General features: G+C 43.9%; 2 pseudogenes; one reads left to right on the top strand and one right to left on the bottom strand.

Annotated features, from left to right (window-relative positions):
• Window positions 1–16,221: 16,221 nt before the first annotated feature.
• LOC123574802 (U6 spliceosomal RNA) lies at window positions 16,222–16,314 on the top strand (annotated as a pseudogene).
• Window positions 16,315–18,218: 1,904 nt separating this feature from the next.
• On the bottom strand, window positions 18,219–18,897 carry LOC141407183 (large ribosomal subunit protein mL42 pseudogene; annotated as a pseudogene).
• Window positions 18,898–19,195: the final 298 nt, after the last annotated feature.

Below are 19,195 nucleotides of genomic sequence, written 5' to 3' on the forward strand. Positions count from 1 at the left end.
ATAAAATTTGCTACAATAGTACCATGAACTCCTATATACTCTTCACCCAGATTCACCAATTGCTAATGTTTTGCTATATTAGGTTTATGAGTTTCTGGTTTTTTAAATTTTTTTTGAGACAGAGTCGCACTCTGTCACCCAGGCTGGAGTGCAGTGGCTCAATCTCGGCTCACTGCCACCTCTGTCTCCCGAGTTCAAGCAATTCTGCTTCAGCCTCCCAAGTAGCTGGGATTACAGGTGTATACCACCATGCCTAGCTATTTTTGTATTTTGAGTAGAGACAGGGTTTCACTATGTTGGCCAAGCTGGTCTGGAACTCCTGAACTCAAATGATCTATTGCCTTGGCCTCCAAAAGTGCAGGGATTGTAGGCATGAGCTACTGTGCTCAGTCTTGGTTTACAATTCTCTCTTTCTGCATTCACACACACAGAGAAAGAGAACACACGTACAAGACAGAATACTCTCTGTTTATATAAATTACTGAATTATTTGAGAGTAAATTATAAACATTGTACCTCTTTACCCTGAAATACTTATGTACTATCACCAAAACCAGGAAACTTAATATCACTGATATAAAATTATAATCTACATAACTGATTAAAATTTTGCGAATTATCCTAATAATGTCCCCTCTCCCTCCCCCTGCTGCTACTTCTCTCTCTTCTCCCCTTCTCCCCCTCTCCACCCTCCTTTTCTTCCTCCTTCTCTACACTCTCTTTCTCCTCTTTTTCTTTTCTTTTTCCTCTTCTAGGCATTGCTTTCTCTGGCCCAGGATCCACTCTAGGATCACATGTTGCTTTTGGTTGTCATGTCTCTTCAGTTTCCTTCAATCTGTTGACAGTTTCCTCAGGTTTTCTTTAGTCTTTCATGACATTGACGTTTGTGTATATGAAAAGTACAGACCTGTTATTGAGTAGAGGGTCCCTCAGTTGGTTTGTCTGATGTTTGCTCATGGTTACACTCAGGTAATGTGTTTTTGCCAGCATACCACAGAAATGATATGTCATGACATCAGAAGGCATAGGACATTGGTTTGTCCTATTTAAGAGATGTTAACTTTGCTCTTAGTTAAAAGGGTGGCCACCAGATTTCTCCACTGTCAAATTACTATTTTTCCCTTTGTAATTAGTAAATAATTTAAGTGGATTAATAAGTCTTTTAAAGGAAATAAAATCTTCATTTTACATCTTCCTAAGTGAGTCTTTTTTTTTTCTTTTTCTTTTTCTTTTCTTTTTTTTTGAGATGGAGTCTCGCACTTTTGCCCGGGCTCGAGTGCAATGGTGTGATCTCGGCTTGCTGCAACCTCCACCTCCCAGGTTCACACGATTCTCCTGCCTCAGCCTCCCGAGTAGCTGGGATTACAGGCGCACCCCACCACACCTGACTAATTTTTTGTATTTTTAGTAGAGATGGGGTTTCACTGTGTTGGCGAGACTGGTCTTGAACTCCTGACCTTGTGATCCGCCCGCCTCAGCCTCCCAAAGTGTTAGGATTACAGGCGTGAGCCACCACGCCCAGCCAATAAGTCTTTTAAAGGAAAAAAGGCTTTTTGAAAAATTTATAACATAATCGTTATTTTGGACTGACTCTTAAAAACCCTGGCACGAGGATGTGAGCAAATTACTCATTTATCTATCAAATCCTTGAGTACTGCATGTGCCAGGTACTGCTCCAGACCCTGCCTTCTCCATCTAACTCCCTCTTTAGTCATCCTGGACAGACTGGCCCCAGGCTTGGGTCCCCAAAGCCATTTCTTGAGCTGCTTGAAGGCAGGAACTGATATAGAGACACAGCTGCTTGAAGGCAGGAGCTGATACAGGTAGTGGTTCTGGAATCTAGGGTACTCAGAGTGTAACAAGGAGACCTGCTCTCAACTCTATGGATACAGCAAGGCTCTTCTGTGATGAAAGAAATAATATTGCTGTCATATGTGTTTGTATTTTAATTAACTTTCTCTGAGTTACACTGTAGTAACAACCCAAAACTCTCAGCGGCTTACAATAATAAGGATTTATTTCTTACACACATTTTATGTCGGCTGTGGTCATTGATGGTTCTGCTCTGTGTTGTCCTCGCCATTCTGGGATCTGGGCAGAAGACATAGCCTCTGTTTGGAACATGTCATCCTCATGGCAGAGGGAAAAGGAAAGTGATAGAAGTCTGTCATAGTTCTTAAGCCTTCTGCAGGAAAAAGCATTGTCATTTCCACTTATATTTATTGGCCAACGCAAGTCGTGTGACCATGCCCACCATTAATGGGACAGTGAAGTGTATTCCTCCTAAAAAGGAGTGTTGCAAGTCACATAGCAAAAGGAGAGGATTGTATAATCACCTCACAGGAAAGGATAGAATAAATCAGAACCAATAATGCAACCAACTATGGTAGAATGCTTTTTTTTTTTTAATTGAAACAGAGAGTTTCGCTCTTGTTGCCCAGGCTGGAGTGCAGTGGTGCGATCTCGGCTCACTGCAACCTCTGCCTCCCAGGTTCAAGTGATTCCCCTGACCTAGCCTTCCGAGTAGCTGGAATTATAGGCACCCGCCACCACGCCCGGCTAAGTTTTTGTATTTTTAGTAGAGACGGGGTTTTATCATGTTGGCCACGCTGGTCTTGAACTCCTGACCTCAGGTGATCCACCCGCCTCAGCATCCCAAAGTGCTGGGATAACAGGCGTGAGCCACCGCACCCAGCTGGTATAATTATTTTATACAGGTTCTGTGGACCAACCTTCCAATTTACAGAAAACAGAAAGGACCAGAGGAACAAGTTAAACAACACGATGAAGAAACAGTCAATCCAAAATGTGGAACATTCTGTAAGAAAGCTGGCCCGGAGTCTTCAAAAAGACAATGTTACAGAAAAAGAAAGAAGTGACTCTTTCAGCTTAAAGGATACAACAATTCATAAACTTGGATTGAATCTGATATTTAAAAATCTGTAATTAGGGACAATTGGGTAAAATGTTCTATAAACTAAATATTAAATGATATTAGATAATTATTGTTAACTTTTTAGATGCGATAATGGTTTGTAGTTATGTAGGGGAATGTCCCTCTTTTAGGAGATACACGCAAATATATTCAAAGGTGAAGTGACAACATTTGCAATTTACTTTCAAAAGGTTAAGCAAAAAAGTATTCATGGACGGGCCAGGTGGCTCATGCCTATAATCCCAGCACTTTGAGAGGCGGAGGCAGGCAGATCACCTGAGGTCGGGAGTTTGAGACCACCTGACCAACGTGGAGAAACCCTGTCTATACTAAAAATACAAAATTAGCTGGGCGTCGTAGCGCATGCCTGAAATCCCAGCTCCTCGGAAGGCTGAGACGGGAGAGTCGCTTGAACCCAGGAGGTGGAGGTTGCGGTGAGCCGAGATTGCGCCATTGCACTCCAGCCTGGGCAATAAGAGAGAAACTCCGCCTCAAAAAAAAAAAAAAAAAAAAAAAATTTCATATATAAAGAGAGAGAGCAAAGTTTTATAATGCTTAAAATGTTGAAGCTTGGTGGAGAGTGGAGGGATGTTAATACTATTCTTTCAAATTTGCTGCTTTTGAAATTCATAAAAATAAAAACAAGTAGGAGGGAAAGTATATAGGTGTAGGGTGTAGTTGTAATTTATAAAAATAAAGCGTCTTGAGTTCTGTGGCCTCACATGTGTAATCCCAGCACTTTGGGAGTCTGAGGTGGGCGGATCGGATCACGAGGTCAGGAGGTAAAGACCAGCCTGACTGGCCGGTTGCGGTGGCTCACACCTGTAATCCCAGCACTTTGGGAGGCCGAGGCGGGCGGATCATGAGGTCAGGAGATCGAGACCATCCTGGCGAACACGGTGAAACCCCGTCTCTACTAAAAATACAAAAAAATTAGCCGGGCGTGGTGGCGGGTGCCTGTAGTCCCAGCTTCTAGGGAGACTGAGGCAGGAGAATGGCGTGAACCCAGGAGGCAGCGGAGCTTGCAGTGAGCGGAGATCGCGCCATTGCACTCCAGCCTGGGTGACAGAGCGAGACTCCGTCTAAAAAAAAAAAAAAAAAAAAGACCAGCCTGACCAACATGGTGAAACCCTGTCTCTACTAAAAATACAAAAACTAGCCAGGCATGGTGGTGGGCGCCTATAATTCCACTACTAAGGAGGCTGAGGCAGGAGAATCCCTGGAACCTGGGAGGCAGAGGTTGCAGTGAGCCAATATCGCGCCATTGCACTCCAGCCTGGGCAACAGAGCGAGACTGGGTCTCAAAAAATAAATAAATAAATAAATAAATAAATAAATAAATAAATAAAGCTCACTTTAAAACGTTTCTACATTTATCTTAAAGGAACATGAGGAGGATGGCCGGGCGCGGTGGCTCAAGCCTGTAATCCCAGCACTTTGGGAGGCCGAGATGGGCGAATCACGAGGTCAGGAGATCGAGACCATCCTGGCTAACACATTGAAACCCCTTCTCTACTAAAAAAAAATACAAAAAACTAGCCGGGTGACGTGGCGGGCGCCTGTAGTCCCAGCTACTCGGGAGGCTGAGGCAGGAGAATGTCGTAAACCTGGGAGGTGGAGCTTGCAGTGAGCTGAGATCCGGCCACTGCACTCCAGCCTGGGCGACAGAGCCAGACTCCGTCTCAAAAAAAAAAAAAAAAAAAAAAAAAAAAAGGAACATGAGGAAAAAAAGTTATTTTAAAAAAGAATAAAATGTTTCTGAACTTACAGTATTTTTAAACTCATTATAATTTTCTCTATTTGTTTAATCTCCACTAACATGAGAAAGCCCTTAATTTTTATTTTATTTTATCTTAATTTTTTTAGAGACAAGGTCTCACTTTGTCACCTAGGCTGGAGTGCAGTGCCACGAATCACAGCTCACTGTAGCCTCGAACTCTCAGCACTTTGGGAGGCTGAGGCAGGAGGATTGCTTGAGCCCAGGAATTCGAGGCTGTAGTGAGCTATGATCAACTGCACTCCAGTCTGGATGACAAAGTGAGACCCTGTCTCAAAAAAATTAAATAAGATAGAAAGCCTCCTAATTCAGCCTTTCTAGAAAGTCTTTTTTTTTTTTTTTTTTTTGAGACGGAGTCTCGCTCTGTCGCCCAGGCTGGAGTGCAGTGGCCAGATCTCAGCTCACTGCAAGCTCCGCCTCCCGGGTTCCCGCCATTCTCCTGCCTCAGCCTCCCGAGTAGCTGGGACCACAGGCGCCGCCACCTCGCCCGGCTAATTTTTTGTGTTTTTAGTAGAGACGGGGTTTCGCCGTGTTAGCCAGGATGGTCTCGATCTCCTGACCTTGTGATCCGCCCGTCTCGGCCTCCCAAAGTGCTGGGATTACAGGCTTGAGCCACCGCGCCAGGCCGAAAGTCTTAACTAATATATTGTATTATATGAAACACCTTACAAACTTCATATCCAGTTTGTCTTGGGAATTTCACTAAGAAAATTACCGTGGATTTCTGTAAAGATTCAGCAACAAGGAAGTGCATCCCAGCATTATTTACTTCAGTGAAAAAAATGGGTATAATTTAAATGTTCCAACAATAATAAACTATGGCCCAGTCACCCAAAGATAGGAGTACAATACAGCCATCAAAAATGAAGTTGTGGGCTGGGCATGGTGGCTCTTTCCTGTAATCCCAGCATTTTGGGAGGCTGAGGTGGATGGATCATTTGAGGCCAGGAGTTTGAGACCAGCCTGAGCAACATGGCGAAACCCCGTCTCTAGAAAAAATACAAAAATTAACCAGGGGCGGTGGTGCATGCCTGTAATCCCAGCTAACTCAGGAGGCTGAGGTGGGAGGATTGCTTGAGCCCAGAAGTGAGCCAAGATCGCGCCACTGCACTCCAGCCTGGGCGACTGAGCGAGACTCCGTCTCAAAAAAAAAAAAAAGAAAAAGAAAAAAACATAAAAATGGTATTTGAAGGAAGGCTACTGAATTACCAAATATTTTCTTCTGAAGAACATGAAGGAGCCCCCCTTGTGGGTGCCTGGACCCTTAATCAGAGCTGAGACCAATCGGAGCCGCAAGGTGGCAGTGGTGCTCGCTGAGGCTGCCCTTGGGCTGAGCTTGGGCCAGCCCCTCGCCCGGAGAGTGCCCCCTCCCCCAGCTTCCCTTTTACCCCAACACACACGGACACCCCCTGAAAGAAGAGACAACCTGGTGTGCACAGCTGCCCCGCCCCTCTCTGCACCTAAGTCGAGGGTGACAGGGGAGTGGAGACGACAAATTGAGAATGTCCTTTCCTTGGAGGAAACTGGGAGGTTTCCCCTAACAACTTTTGTCTCTAGATGTGGCTCCAGCTGCCAGATATTTGTGTGTGTGTGTATGTGTGTGTGTGTGTGTGTGTGTGTGTGTGTGTGTGTTCTGCATATTTTGCTTATTATATCATTTTTCTTGGATGTTGTGTACTTGTTTTAATGTTTAGAACCTGTTCATTTATTTCAGGACAGTATGTACAGAACACAATGTTGAAGAAAATACATTTACTTTGTACCCAATTCTATGCATATTTTCTTCTGCTTTTCAGTCCACACATTGTTCAACATATTGGAATTCCTTTCTATACCTGCTTTGAAGCAGAATCAATGCACTATACTGATATAATTTCAGCAAATAACTCAACTACTGACTGAATGCATAAATGGCATCATTTTGCATTCTGGTCTGTAGGCTTATAATAAAAGTACTTCATCTACAAAGCAATAATGCAACTTTATTTATAAAATCATTTTCCAATTAAGAAAATACTCAGTAGTTTATAAAAGTGGACATTTGCATAATCTTTTTCATAATTCATGGAATTGTTTAAAGTGTAAAATTCACTGTTTTTTAGTATATTCACAGAGTTCTACAACATCATCACAATCAATTTTAGAATACAATTGAATCTTGAACAACGTGGAGGTTAGGGCTACCAGCCTCCCTGCAGCTAAAAATCCATGTGTAACTTTTGACTCCCCCAGAGCTTAACTACTAATAGCCTACTGTTTACCAGAAGCCTTACCGATAACATAAACAGTTGATTAACACATATTTTGTATGCTGTATATATTATACTCTTACAATGAAGTAAGCTAGAGAAAATAAATGCTATCAGAAAAATCATAAGAAAGAAAAAATAGGTTTACTATTCATTAAGTGGAAGTGGATCATCATAAAGATCTTCATCCTTGTCATCTTCATGTTGAGTAGGCTGAGGAGGAGGAAGAAGAGGAGGAGGAGGAGGAGGAAAAGGGGTTGGTCTTGCTGTCTTGGGGTGTCACAGTCAGAAGAAACTTCGTCTATCAGTGGACCAGTGCAGTTCAAACCTGTGTTGTTCAGGGGTCAACTGTATTTTCATCACCCCCAAAAAATAAACCCTATATCCATTAGCAGTCACTCCTCACTTTCCCCTGTGTATTTGCCTATTCTAGACATTGCGTATAGATGGGATTATATAACGCGTGGTCTTTTGTGACGCTTTTCTCACTTGGCATAATGTTTTCAAGGTTCATCCATGTTGTAGCATGTATCAGTACTTCATTCCTTTGTAGTGCCAAATAATATTCCATTGTATGGAGTTTTATTTATCCATCTATCAATGGATGGATATTTGGGTTATTTCCACTTTGGGCTACTATGAATAATACTGCTATGAATATTCATATACAAGTGTCTGTGTGGGATATACCTAGGAGTGGAATTGCCACATCATATGACTGTTTTCCAAAGTGGATGCACCATTGTACGTTCCCACTAACAATGTATCAGGGTTCCAGTTTCTCTACATCCTAGCAGGTTCTTGTTATTGTCTGTCTTTTTGATAAGAGCTATCCTAATGAGTGTTAAGTGTATCTCATTGTAGTTTTGATTTGCATTTCCATGATGGCTAGTGGCCATTTCCATATCTTCTTTGGAGTGATGTCTGTTCAGATCCTTTGCCCATTTTTTAATTGGGTTGTCATTTTATGATTGAGTTGTTAAAGTTCTTCATAAATTCTAGATAGCAGTCCCTTCAGGTATCTGATTTGCAAATATTTTATGCCATTCTGTGAGCTGTCTTTTCACCTTCCTGGTGGTGGTCTTTGAAACACCAAAATTTATAATTGTGATAAAGTCCAGTTTATCTATTTTTTTCTTTTGTCACTTGTGCTCTTGCCTATCCCAAGGTCACAAATATTATTCCTATGTTTTCTTCCTATATTTCTTCTAAGAAATATATGGTTTCTCCAAAGTAATGTGGGTTACAAAAAAAAAAAAAGAATAAAAGAAATATATGGCATGTAGGGTGTCAGATGGGGTCTAACTTCATTCCTTTGCAATTGGATATCCAGTCGTCCCAGCACCATTTGTTAAAAATACCATTTTTTCTCCATTCAATTGTCTTGGCACTCTTGTTGGAAATCAATTAATCATAAATGTAAGGGTATATTTCTGGACTCACAATTCTATTCTATTGCTTTATGTCTATCCTTATGCCAGTACCACACTGTCTTGATTACTACGGTTTTATAGGAAGTTTTGAAATTAGGAAGTGTGAGCCCTCCAACTTTGTTCTTCTCTTTCAAGACTGTTTTGGCTATTGTGGATTCCTGGAATTTCTATATGAATTTTAGAATCAGCTTGTCAATTTCTACCAAAAAAATCCACTGTGATTTTGCTATAGATTGCATGGAATCTGTAGATCATTTTGGGGAAAACTGGCATCTTAACCATGTTACGTCTTCTGATCCATGAACATAGGATGGTTTTCCATTAATTTAGGTGTACACCTGTTTTTTAAATGTTACTGGGCAGGGAGCTAAAATATCAGATGGTTCTATTTATTTTCAAACAGTTGGGTACCTTGAGTAAAGCCCGTTAAGCATGTAGATGCCACTCAGCAAAACCTGAGGAGGACAGTCCCTACCTTTGCAGTACAGACAGTTGCTCAGCATAACTCAGAGGTGCTGCCACAAGCTGCTGGTTTTCTTTTCTTTTCTTTTCTTTTTTTTTTTTTGAGACGGAGTCTCACTCTGTCGCCCAGGCTGGAGTGCAGTGGTGCAATCTTGGCTCACTGCAAGCTCCGCCTCCCGGGTTCACGCCATTCTCCTGCTTCAGCCTCCGGAGTAGTGAGACTACAGGCGCCCGCCAGCCTCCACGCCCGGCTAATTTTTTATATTTTTAGTAGAGATGGGGTTTCACGGTGTTAGCCAGGATGGTCTCAATCTCCTGACCTCGTAATTCACCCGCCTGGGCTGGGATTACAGGCGTGAGCCACCGCCCCCGGCCTTTCTTTTCTTTTCTTTTTTTTGAAATGGAGTTTCGCTCTTGTAGCCCAGACTGAAGTGCAGTGGTGCGATCTCACACATTGCAACTTCTGTCTCCCGGGTTCAAGTGATTCTCCCGCCTCAGCCTCCCGAGTAGCAGGGATTACAGGCGTATGCCACCATGCCTGGCTAATTTTTATATTTTTAGTAGAGATGGAGTTTTCACCATGTTAGTCAGGCTGGTCTCGAACTCCTGACCTCACTTAGGTGATCCACCCGCCTTGGCCTCCCAAAGTGCTGGGATTACAGGAGTGAGGCACTGCACCTGGGCAGCTGCTGGTTATCTGCTACAAGAAAAGGTGGGTAAGGGCTGGGCACGGTGGCTCACGTCTGTAATCCTAGCACTTTGGGAAGCTGAGGCAGGCGGATCACCTGAGGTCAGAAGTTCAAGACCAGCCTGACCAACATGGAGAAACCCTGTCTCCACTAAAAATACAAAATTAGCCAGGCGTAGTGGCACATGCGTGTAATCCTAGCTACTCAGGAGGCTGAGGCAGGAGAATTGGCTGAAACCGGGAGGCGGAGGTTGCGGTGAGCCGAAATCCTGCCATTGCACTCTAGCTGGGCAACGAGAGTGAAACTCCATCTCAAAAAAAAAAAAAAAAAAAAAGGAAAAAGTGGGTAAGTCTCTCTGAATTTATTTTCCTTACCTGTAAAAAGGAAACAACCATAATTACCTCAACTACTTAGTAAAATTGTGTTGAACAAATTTTTTGAATTATAAAAACAGATAGGTAAACAATAGTTTATTAAATAGGACATAAAAAGGGTCAATAAGCAAATGAAAATATCTCAATATCAGTAGCCAACTGAGAAATGCAAATTAAAGCCACAGTGAAATACACACCCACCAGAATGGCTAAACTTAAAAAGACTGATACTATCAAGTCCTGACAAACACATGGAACAATTAGAACTCTCATTCATTGCTGGTGGGAGTGTTAAATGGGACAACCACTTTAGAAAACATATTGGCAGTTTTTAAAAATAAAACTAACAGACATAACAGTAGTTCCATTTTGTGGTATTTACCCAAGATAAATGAAAATGTATATTCACAGAAAAGCTGTACATGAATGTTCATAGCTGTTTTATTCACAATAGCCAAAAACTGGAAACAAATATCAGTTGACAGGAGAATGGATAAATAAATTGTGGTATATCCAGAACAATTAAAGACAGGTCAATACTTTAAAAGAACAAATTATTGATACACATAACATGCATAATCTTAAAAATATTATGTTGAGTGAAAAAAGCCAGACACAAAAGAGTATGTACTGTGTAACTGGATTTATGTAAAATTCTAGAATGGACAAAGCTAAGCTATAGGGACAGCAGATCAGTGGTTGCCTGGGGCTTGTGGGGATGGGGCAATTGGCTGCAAAGAGGCATGAGAGAACTTTCTGGAATGATGGAAAGGCTCTGTCTTCGTTGGAGTGGTGGTTACATGGGTGTATACCTTTGGAAAACTTCATCAAGCTGTTTTTTTTGTTTGTTTTTTTTTTGGAGACTGGGTCTTGTTCTGTTGCCCAGTTTTTCTATAGCCTCGACCTCCTGGGCTCAAGCAATCCTCCTGCCTCAGCCTCCTGTGTAGCTATGATTACAGGCATATGCCACTATGCCCAGCTATTTTTTAAATTTTTTGTAGAGGCAGAGTCACACTGCGTTGCCCAGGTTGGTCTCCAACTCCTGGGGCTCAAGCAGTCCCCTCACTCAGTCTCCCAAAGTGCTGGGATTACAAGCATGAGCTGCCATGCCCAACCAATCTGTTCTTTTTTTTTTTTTTTTTGAGATGGAGTCTCACTCTATTGCCCAGGCTGGAGTGCAGTGGCATGATCTCGACTCACTGCAACCTCTACCACCCAGGTTCAAGCAATTCTTCCTCAGCCTCCCGAGTAGCTCGGATTACAGGCCCCTGCCACTGCGCCCAGCTAATTTTTTTGTATTTTTAGTTGAGACAGGGTTTCATCATTTTGGCCAGGCTTGTCTTGAACTCCTGACCTCATAATACACTTGCCTTGGACTCCCAAAGTGGTGGGATTACAGGTGTGAGCCGCTGCGCCCAGCCAAATTTTGTAATTGTAAATTTAGATGGGGTTTCACCATGTTGGCCAGGCTAGTCTCAAACTCCTGACTTTAGGTAATGCGCCCGCCTCAGCCTCCCAAAGTGCTGGGATTACAGGCATGAGCCACCGTGCCCAGCTGAGCCCTCTTCTTCTAAAGTCTCCCCAAACTACGTTATGTGTCCTAAATTTTGAAAAAGTCCTAAATATTCTTTTTTTTTTTTTTTTTTTTTTTTTTTTTTTTTTGAGACGGAGTCTTGCTCTGTAGCCCGGGCTGGAGTGCAGTGGCCAGATCTCAGCTCACTGCAAGCTCCGCCTCCCGGGTTTACGCCATTCTCCTGCCTCAGCCTCCTGAGTAGCTGGGACTACAGGCGCCCGCCACCTCGCCTGGCTAGTTTTTTGTATTTTTAGTAGAGATGGGGTTTCACCGTGTTAGCCAGGATGGTCTCGATCTCCTGACCTCGTGATCCGCCCATCTCGGCCTTCCAAAGTGCTGGGATTACAGGCTTGAGCCACCGCGCCCGGCCAAAGTCCTAAATATTCTAAAGCCACACTCTTTTAGACTTATTTCCAAGACCTCAGGGAGGCCTGCCAGTCCTTCTCAGGCCACCGTAACCGACCTGAAGTGTCCTCTTACCCAGAGCTCAGCTTTTTTGACCTCACCCTGACAGGCCACTGGGACCTTGCCCACTCCTCAGAGCTGACCCTGCCTGATACCCCTTGTTTCTCCCTTAAGCTTTGAGTGCAGAGACCCAGGACATTCAGTGCTCAGGGAATACTGGGTGGCTCTGGCCTGGGTTCTCCAAGCCTTAGAAGCCACCTGCCCACAATTTCTGGTCCACCCAAGGCCCGGGCCCTTGGGAGCTCATACTTTGGTGTCTCTCCTTAGATATAAATAAAATAGTGTCAATAATTACATATCTGTGTCCTTGGCTTTTTTTTTTCTCTCTCCATGACCTGCAAGTCACCCTGGATGGTGGCTGGGGTGGTTAGGCTCTACTGTTGTTTCCCACCGGGAGTGCGGACGAAAGGCCTCTTGAACACCTGTGAGCTGCCTGGTGCCTGCGTGGGCCCACTGCAGCCTCGCTTCACACAGCACGGGCTGTGTAGATCAGAGCCAGAGAAAGTTAAAGCTGCTCATGAACTAGGGATAAGCACCATTGACAGTGGTCACTGTCCTTCCGAACATTTTTTTCATGAAAATATGTGGGCTTGTTTATAAGTGTGTGTTGGGGGGTCATTTGTTTTTAACAGGCTGGGCTCATGCTCTTTCAGCTCAATAAATATTTATTGATTAGTTACTATATGCCAGGTACTGTTTTATATAACTGAAAATAATACTGTAACTTGTTTTTGCTTAAAAGCATAAAATCTTTCCACATCAGTACATAATGATCTCCATCATTATTATTAACAGTCACGTAGTATTCCATAGCATGGCAGTATCACAACTCTAGAATTTAACTAGTTTTAGACATTCAGATTGTCTCCATGTACTTTTCCATTACAAATAATGCTGCAGTGAATGCCTTTGTCATATGACCTTGTGCACATTTGTAATACTGACATTCGTAAATATTTCTAATAGACTCCTTTAAGGGAAACTGCTTAATTAGAGCAAGTGTACTGGCTGGGCGTGGTGGCTCACACCTGTAATCCCAGCATTTTCAGAGGCTGAGGCTGGCAGATTATCTAAGGTTAGGAGTTCAAGACAAGCCTGGCTAACATGGCGAAACCCCATCTCTACTAAAGGTACAAAAATTAGCTGGTGGCATTTGGCTGTAGTCCTGGCTCCTCAGGAGGCTGAGGAGGCGGAGGTTGCAGTGAGTGCCACTGTACTCCAGCCTGGGTGACAAAGTGAGACTCAGACTCATAAAAATAATAATAATAAAATAAAGTAAATATGCTGATTATTTTATTTTATTTTATTTTATTTTTTGAGACAGGGTCTTGTCAGAGCAGCAGTACACCCAGACAACAGCAGTACAGTGATGTGATCTCAGCTCACTGCAACCTCTGCCTCCCAGGTTCAAATGATCCTGCCATCTCAGCCTTATAAGTAGCTGGGATTATAGGTGCAGGCCACCATGCCCAGCTAATTTTTGTATTTTTAGTAGAGACACGGTTTCACCATGTTGCCTAGGCTGGTCTTGAACTGCTTTTTTTTTTTTTTTTTGCTTTTTTTTTTTTTCCTTTTGCGGCATAGTCTCACTCTGTTACCTAGGCTAGATTGCAGTGGCACGATCTCAGCTCACTGCCACCTCCGCCTCCCGGGTTCAAGCATTTCTCCTGCCTCAGCTTCCCGAGTAGCAGGGACTACAGATGTGGGCCACCACACCTGTCTAATTTTTATATTTTTAGTAGAGACAGAGTTTCACCATGTTGCCCAAGCTGATCTTGAACTCCTGATCTCAAGCGATCCACCTGCCTTGGCCTCCCGAAGTGCTGGGATTACAGGTGAGAGCCACCGCACCCCACCGAATGTTCTTAAATGTTGTACATAGATGCTATGGTTTGAATATTTGTACCCTCCAAAACGCTTGTTAAACTTAATCCCCAGTGTGGCGGTATTGGGAGGTGGGGCCTTTAAGAGGTGATTGGGGCCGGGCGCAGTGGCTCAAGCCTGTAATCCCAGCACTTTGGGAGGCCGAGACGGGCAGATCACGAGGTCAGGAGATTGAGACCATCCTGGCTAACACGGTGAAACCCCCCGTCTCTACTAAAAAAAACACAAAAAACTAGCCGGGCGTGGTGGCGGACGCCTGTAGTCCCAGCTACTCGGGAGGCTGAGGCAGGAGAATGGCGTAAACCCGGGAGGCGGAGCTTGCAGTGAGATCGCGCCCCTGCACTCCAGCCTGGGCGACAGAGTGAGACTCCGTCTCAAAAAAAAAAAAAAAAAAGTGATTGGATAATGAGGGCTCTGCTCTCACAGATGAGTTCTTTCATTCATAAATTCATTGATTAATGGGTTACTATGGGAGGGGAGCTGGTGGCTTTGTAAGAAGAGGAAGACAGACCTGAGCTAGTACATGAGCGTGCTCAGCCCGCCTCAGCGTGTGGTGCTGTGCTCTGCCCTTGGATGCTGCAGAGAGTTCCGACCAGCAAGAAGGCTCTCTCTGGATACAGCCCCTTGACCTCGGACTTCTCAGCCTCCATAAGAGTAAGAAATACGCTTCTTTTTGTTATAAATTGCTCAGTTTTAGATAATTCTCTTATAAGCAACAGAAAACAGACTAAGATACTGGGTATCGAGATTGTACCCATTCATTCTGCTACTACTAGTGTACAAGAAGGCCCTTTCCCCTACTCCCTGTGGCCTATCTTCACTAATTTTGTCAATTTGATAGATAAAAATGGGCAATAATCTTTTCAGCAGAAATCATTCTCAGCAGTCGATACTGACTGAGCAGTTTACAACCTTCAGCACAGGGCACTTTTAGAGTGTAAACTGAGAGAGGCGAAGCTCTGGCCACTCTCATGGGGGAAGATTTGGATTTGGCTAACACTTGTGCCGTCCGTCATGTACGTTCACACACTTGGTCTTCTTTCTCCCTCATAACCACCTTCTAAGGTAAATATCATTGTCTCATTTTTTCAGATGAGGAGACAGGCCCAGAGAGACTAACTTCCCTAAATCAAAAAGTTAAGAAGTAACAGCCCGGGGTAAGGGGAGTCTGAGAGTGAAGGGAAGAGTAGCAGAGGCAAGGCCATCATTAACCCTGGAATTTGTGTGGAGCCAGGGCTGGGTCTCAAGGCCAGGCCAGACCAAGGGAGGAGTGGAGGAGGAAATGATATGAAATTCTTTGCCATGGGCTGCAGACTGTGGAATCTGTTTTGCCTGTGCTGAGGGCTTGTCCTGGTTGGGCATGAGGTAGAGGCTGCAAAGAGTCCAGAGCCCTCAAATCCAGGGAGGGGAAGGCCCCAGGTCTGGTAATGCAGAAGGCCTGAGGAGAGAGTGGGCAGGGATGTTACCCTGCTGACGTCGGAGGTGTGTAGGAGTTGATTATACGGAGCAGGCCTTGTCCACAAGCGAATGGGGAACTTCTTCCATCCTCCTAGCTGGCCTGCCCAAAGCCCTTAGCACAGATCCCATTTCTCAAAAAACTATTAAAAAAAAGAAAAAGAAAAAGGAAAGAAAAGTAAAAGAAAACCCCTAAACAGTCCTCTTTGCATAATGGTGGCTCTGAGCCTGGGAGTTCCAAGGACAGACTTGTGTCTCATCACCTCTGGCTCCAGCATGTGCTAAGTGGTCCTCAGCGCTCAGCATTCTGAAGAAATATTTTCAGCAGTCTCTGGGTGGGGACCCAGTAGGCAGCTAAGTGCCTTTCTCTGGAGATTCTGTTCCCCAGTGAAGGTCAGCTCAAGTGGATAGGCTTCCAGGGTCACAGAAACCTCTGTGGACCCACACGTACAGGAGAAGCAGCCGCTCTGCAGGGGTGGCTTCGTCTCAGCCCCTTTTCCCACACAACCTTGGTGCACAATATGCTACTCTGTGCCAGGGGTCTTAAAGGGAAGCTTAACACATGGCGGCATCACTGGAGTGGTGATTTGCCAGTGTTTTCAGATGACAGAGGGCCAAAGAATACAGAAAAGGGCCTTGCATCCTGAACCTGGTGAAATTGTGGCCCAGGATCACAGGAAAAGAACACACATTTCCTCAGCCTTTTTAAATGAGAAAATAGTACAAATAATGGAAACTCTATTCTTTGGTTGGTTATGTGTTTATTCTTAGGAAATGCATTTATATGCAGAGAGAAAAAGAGGGAGAGAGAGAGCAAGCACGTGCAAATGTGGTAACATCAGTGAATCTGGGTAAAGAGTATTTGGAAATTCCTGGTACATTCAACTTTTCTGTAAATTTGAAATTGTATCAGAATAAAAAGCAAGTATTCTCTTCCTCAGTGCATGCACTAAAATTGGAACATACAGAGATTCGCACGGCCCCTGCGCAAGGATGATCAGATGGTTTGGATGTTTTGTCCCTTCCAAATCTCATGTTAAAGTGTGACCTCAGGCCGGGCGTGGTGGCTCACGCCTGTAATCCCAGCACTTTGGGAGGCTGAGGTGGGTGGATCACCTGAGGTCAGGAGTTCGAGACCAGCCTGGCCAACATGGTGAAACTCCATCTCTACTAAAAATACAAAAACTGGGTCAGGTGTGGTGGCACATACCTGTCATCCCAGCTACTCGAGAGGCTGAGGCAGGAGAATCCCTTGAACCTGGGAGGTGGAGGTTGCAGTGAGCAAAGATTATGCCACTGCACTCCAGCCTGGGCAACAAGAGCGAAACTCCATCACACACACACAAAAAGTGACCTCCAATGTTGGAGGTGGGCCTAATGGGAGATATCTGGGTCGTGGGAGCGGCTGCCTCATGAATGGCTTGGTGCTGTCCTCATGGTAGTGAGTGAGCTGTCACTCTGAGTTCACGTGAGCTCTCTCTCTCTCTCTCTGGTTGTTTAAAAGAGCCTGGCACCTGCTCTCTCCCGCTTTCTCTCTCTCTCTCTCCCTCCTGCTTGGTCCCTCTCTTGCCATGTGACACACTGGGTCTGCTTTGCCTTCCACCATGATTGTAAGCTTCCTGAGGCCTCACCAGCAGCAGATGCTCGTGCCATGCTTCTCATACAGCCTGCAGAACCATGAGCCAAATCAACCACTTTCCTTTATATATAAATTGCCCAGTCTCACTCAGGTCTTCCGTTTTTTTGTGTGTGTGTTTTTTTTGTTGTTTTTTTTGAGACAGAGTCTCACTCTGTCACCCAGGCACAGTCTTGGAACACTGCAACATCTGACTCCCAAGCTCAAGTCATCCTCCCACCTTAGCTTCCTGGGTAGCTGGGATTACAAGCGTGTGCCACCATGCCCGGCTAATTTTTGTATTTTTTGTAGAGACAGGTTTTGCCATGTTGCCCAGACTGGTCTTGAACTCCTGAGCTCAAGCGATCCACCCATCTCGGCCTTCAAAAGTGCTGGGTATGCAGGCATGGGCCACCGCGCCTGGCCAGACATTCCTTTAGAGCAATGCAAAGTGGACTGATACAGATGACATGCAAATTTGTGAAGTGTTCCATATTTTTTACTACATGTTCTCATTTATAAGTGGGAGCTAAATAATGTGAACACATGAACATAGAGTGTGGAATAGTAGACACTGGAGACTTGGGAGGGTAGGAGGGTGGGAGGTGGGTGAAGGATGGGAAATCAGGGGGTACAATGTGCATTATTTAGATGATGGCTACACTAAAAGCCCAGATTTCACCACTGTGTAATATATCTATGTAATAAAACTCCACCTGTATCCCTTAAATTTATATATATATATATATATATATATGTTGTTTTTTTTTTTTTTTTTTTGAGACAGAGTCTCACTCTGTTGCCCAGGCTAGAGTGCAGTGGTGGGATCTCGGCTCACTGCAACCTCCGGCTCCTGGATTCAAGTGATTCTCCTGCCTCAGCCTCCTGAGTAGCTGGGATTACAGGTGGGAGCCACCATGCCTGGCCAAATTTATATTTTTAAAAAGTAACAAAAAGATTTACAAAAACCAGAGGAGCATTTTTAGGTAAATTAATCTTCATTCCCACAAGACTAGCACAAGAATGGGTTTACATTTTGCATAGATTTTGATTTTTTTTGTTGTTGTTTGAGACAGGGTCTTGCTCTGTCACCAAGGCTGGAATGCAGAGGCATGATCACCGCTCACTGCAGCCTCAACCTCCTGAGCTCAAGCAGTCCTCCTACCTCAGCCCCCCAAGTAGCTGGCACCACAGGCACATATCACCATGCTTGGCTAATTTTTTTTTAGAGATGGGGTCTATGTTGCTCAGGCTGCTCTCAAACTCCTGACTCAAGCAGTCCACCCACCTCAGCCTCCTAAAGATTTTGTGGGTTTTTTTTTAAATATGAAAAGATATGTTATTATTATTATTAGTGCATATACCACATTGCACTTTCTCCAATGGCAAATGAGGCAGAGGGTAATATTTCTCTTTAATTCCCTAAGAACCTCAATATCATCTGTCTTCTGGAGGATTCAGTTTCTTCTGACATCTGTGATATTGTCCACGAAGATACCAACTGTACTTAGTATAAATAACATTTTGCTAAGTTGTTCTATTAGGGGTTCTCGCTCAAGGTGTTCACTTTTTTCTTCTCTAGTTTTCAGCTCTTGACCGTGTGTTTCTTCATTATTATACACAGGATCTGGTCAAGGGATAGATTTTGTGCGTTCATATGGATGTCTGTAGAAGGATAGTAACATACTATTGTCCTGGCATCAGTTGTCAAAGCAAAGTCTACTTTGCAACTGTAGTCATCTGGAAAAGTGGAGTATGTAGATTTATGGCAAACATAAGGCTCCATTTTGGATTGAAAATAAATGTTTCCAGATAGTTCCCTTTGATATCACCCATCTTACTGCTGCTACTGCCATGTAGCAAGATGCTTATCAGGTAGTATGAAAAAAGATGCTTCAAAGAGAATCTGCTTTTAAAATCTGCTTCTGGGCACATCAGTTTTCATCCCTGCTTAACAGCTCCTCACCATGAGCCCATCATCTTCTCTCTTTATTTTTGCATAGATCTTAAATTGTTTTTACTCAGTTGTAATCATGGACAAATTTGTAGTCTGCTTTTTTTCACCTAACATTAGTTATAAACTGTTTTCCATACTGCTGCATATTCTTTGTAAGTATCATTTTAATGATTTATAATTTAATTTTTTTACTTGATTTTTTTTTTTTGAAAGAGAGAGTCTCACTCTGTCACCCAGGCTGGAATGCAGTGGCATGATCACAGCTCACTGCAGCCTTGACTTCCCGGATTCAGTTGATCCTCCCACCCCAGGCTGGCGCATGCCACC

This window comes from Macaca fascicularis, chromosome 7, assembly GCF_037993035.2.
Source record: "Macaca fascicularis isolate 582-1 chromosome 7, T2T-MFA8v1.1".
Lineage (NCBI taxonomy): Eukaryota > Metazoa > Chordata > Mammalia > Primates > Cercopithecidae > Macaca > Macaca fascicularis.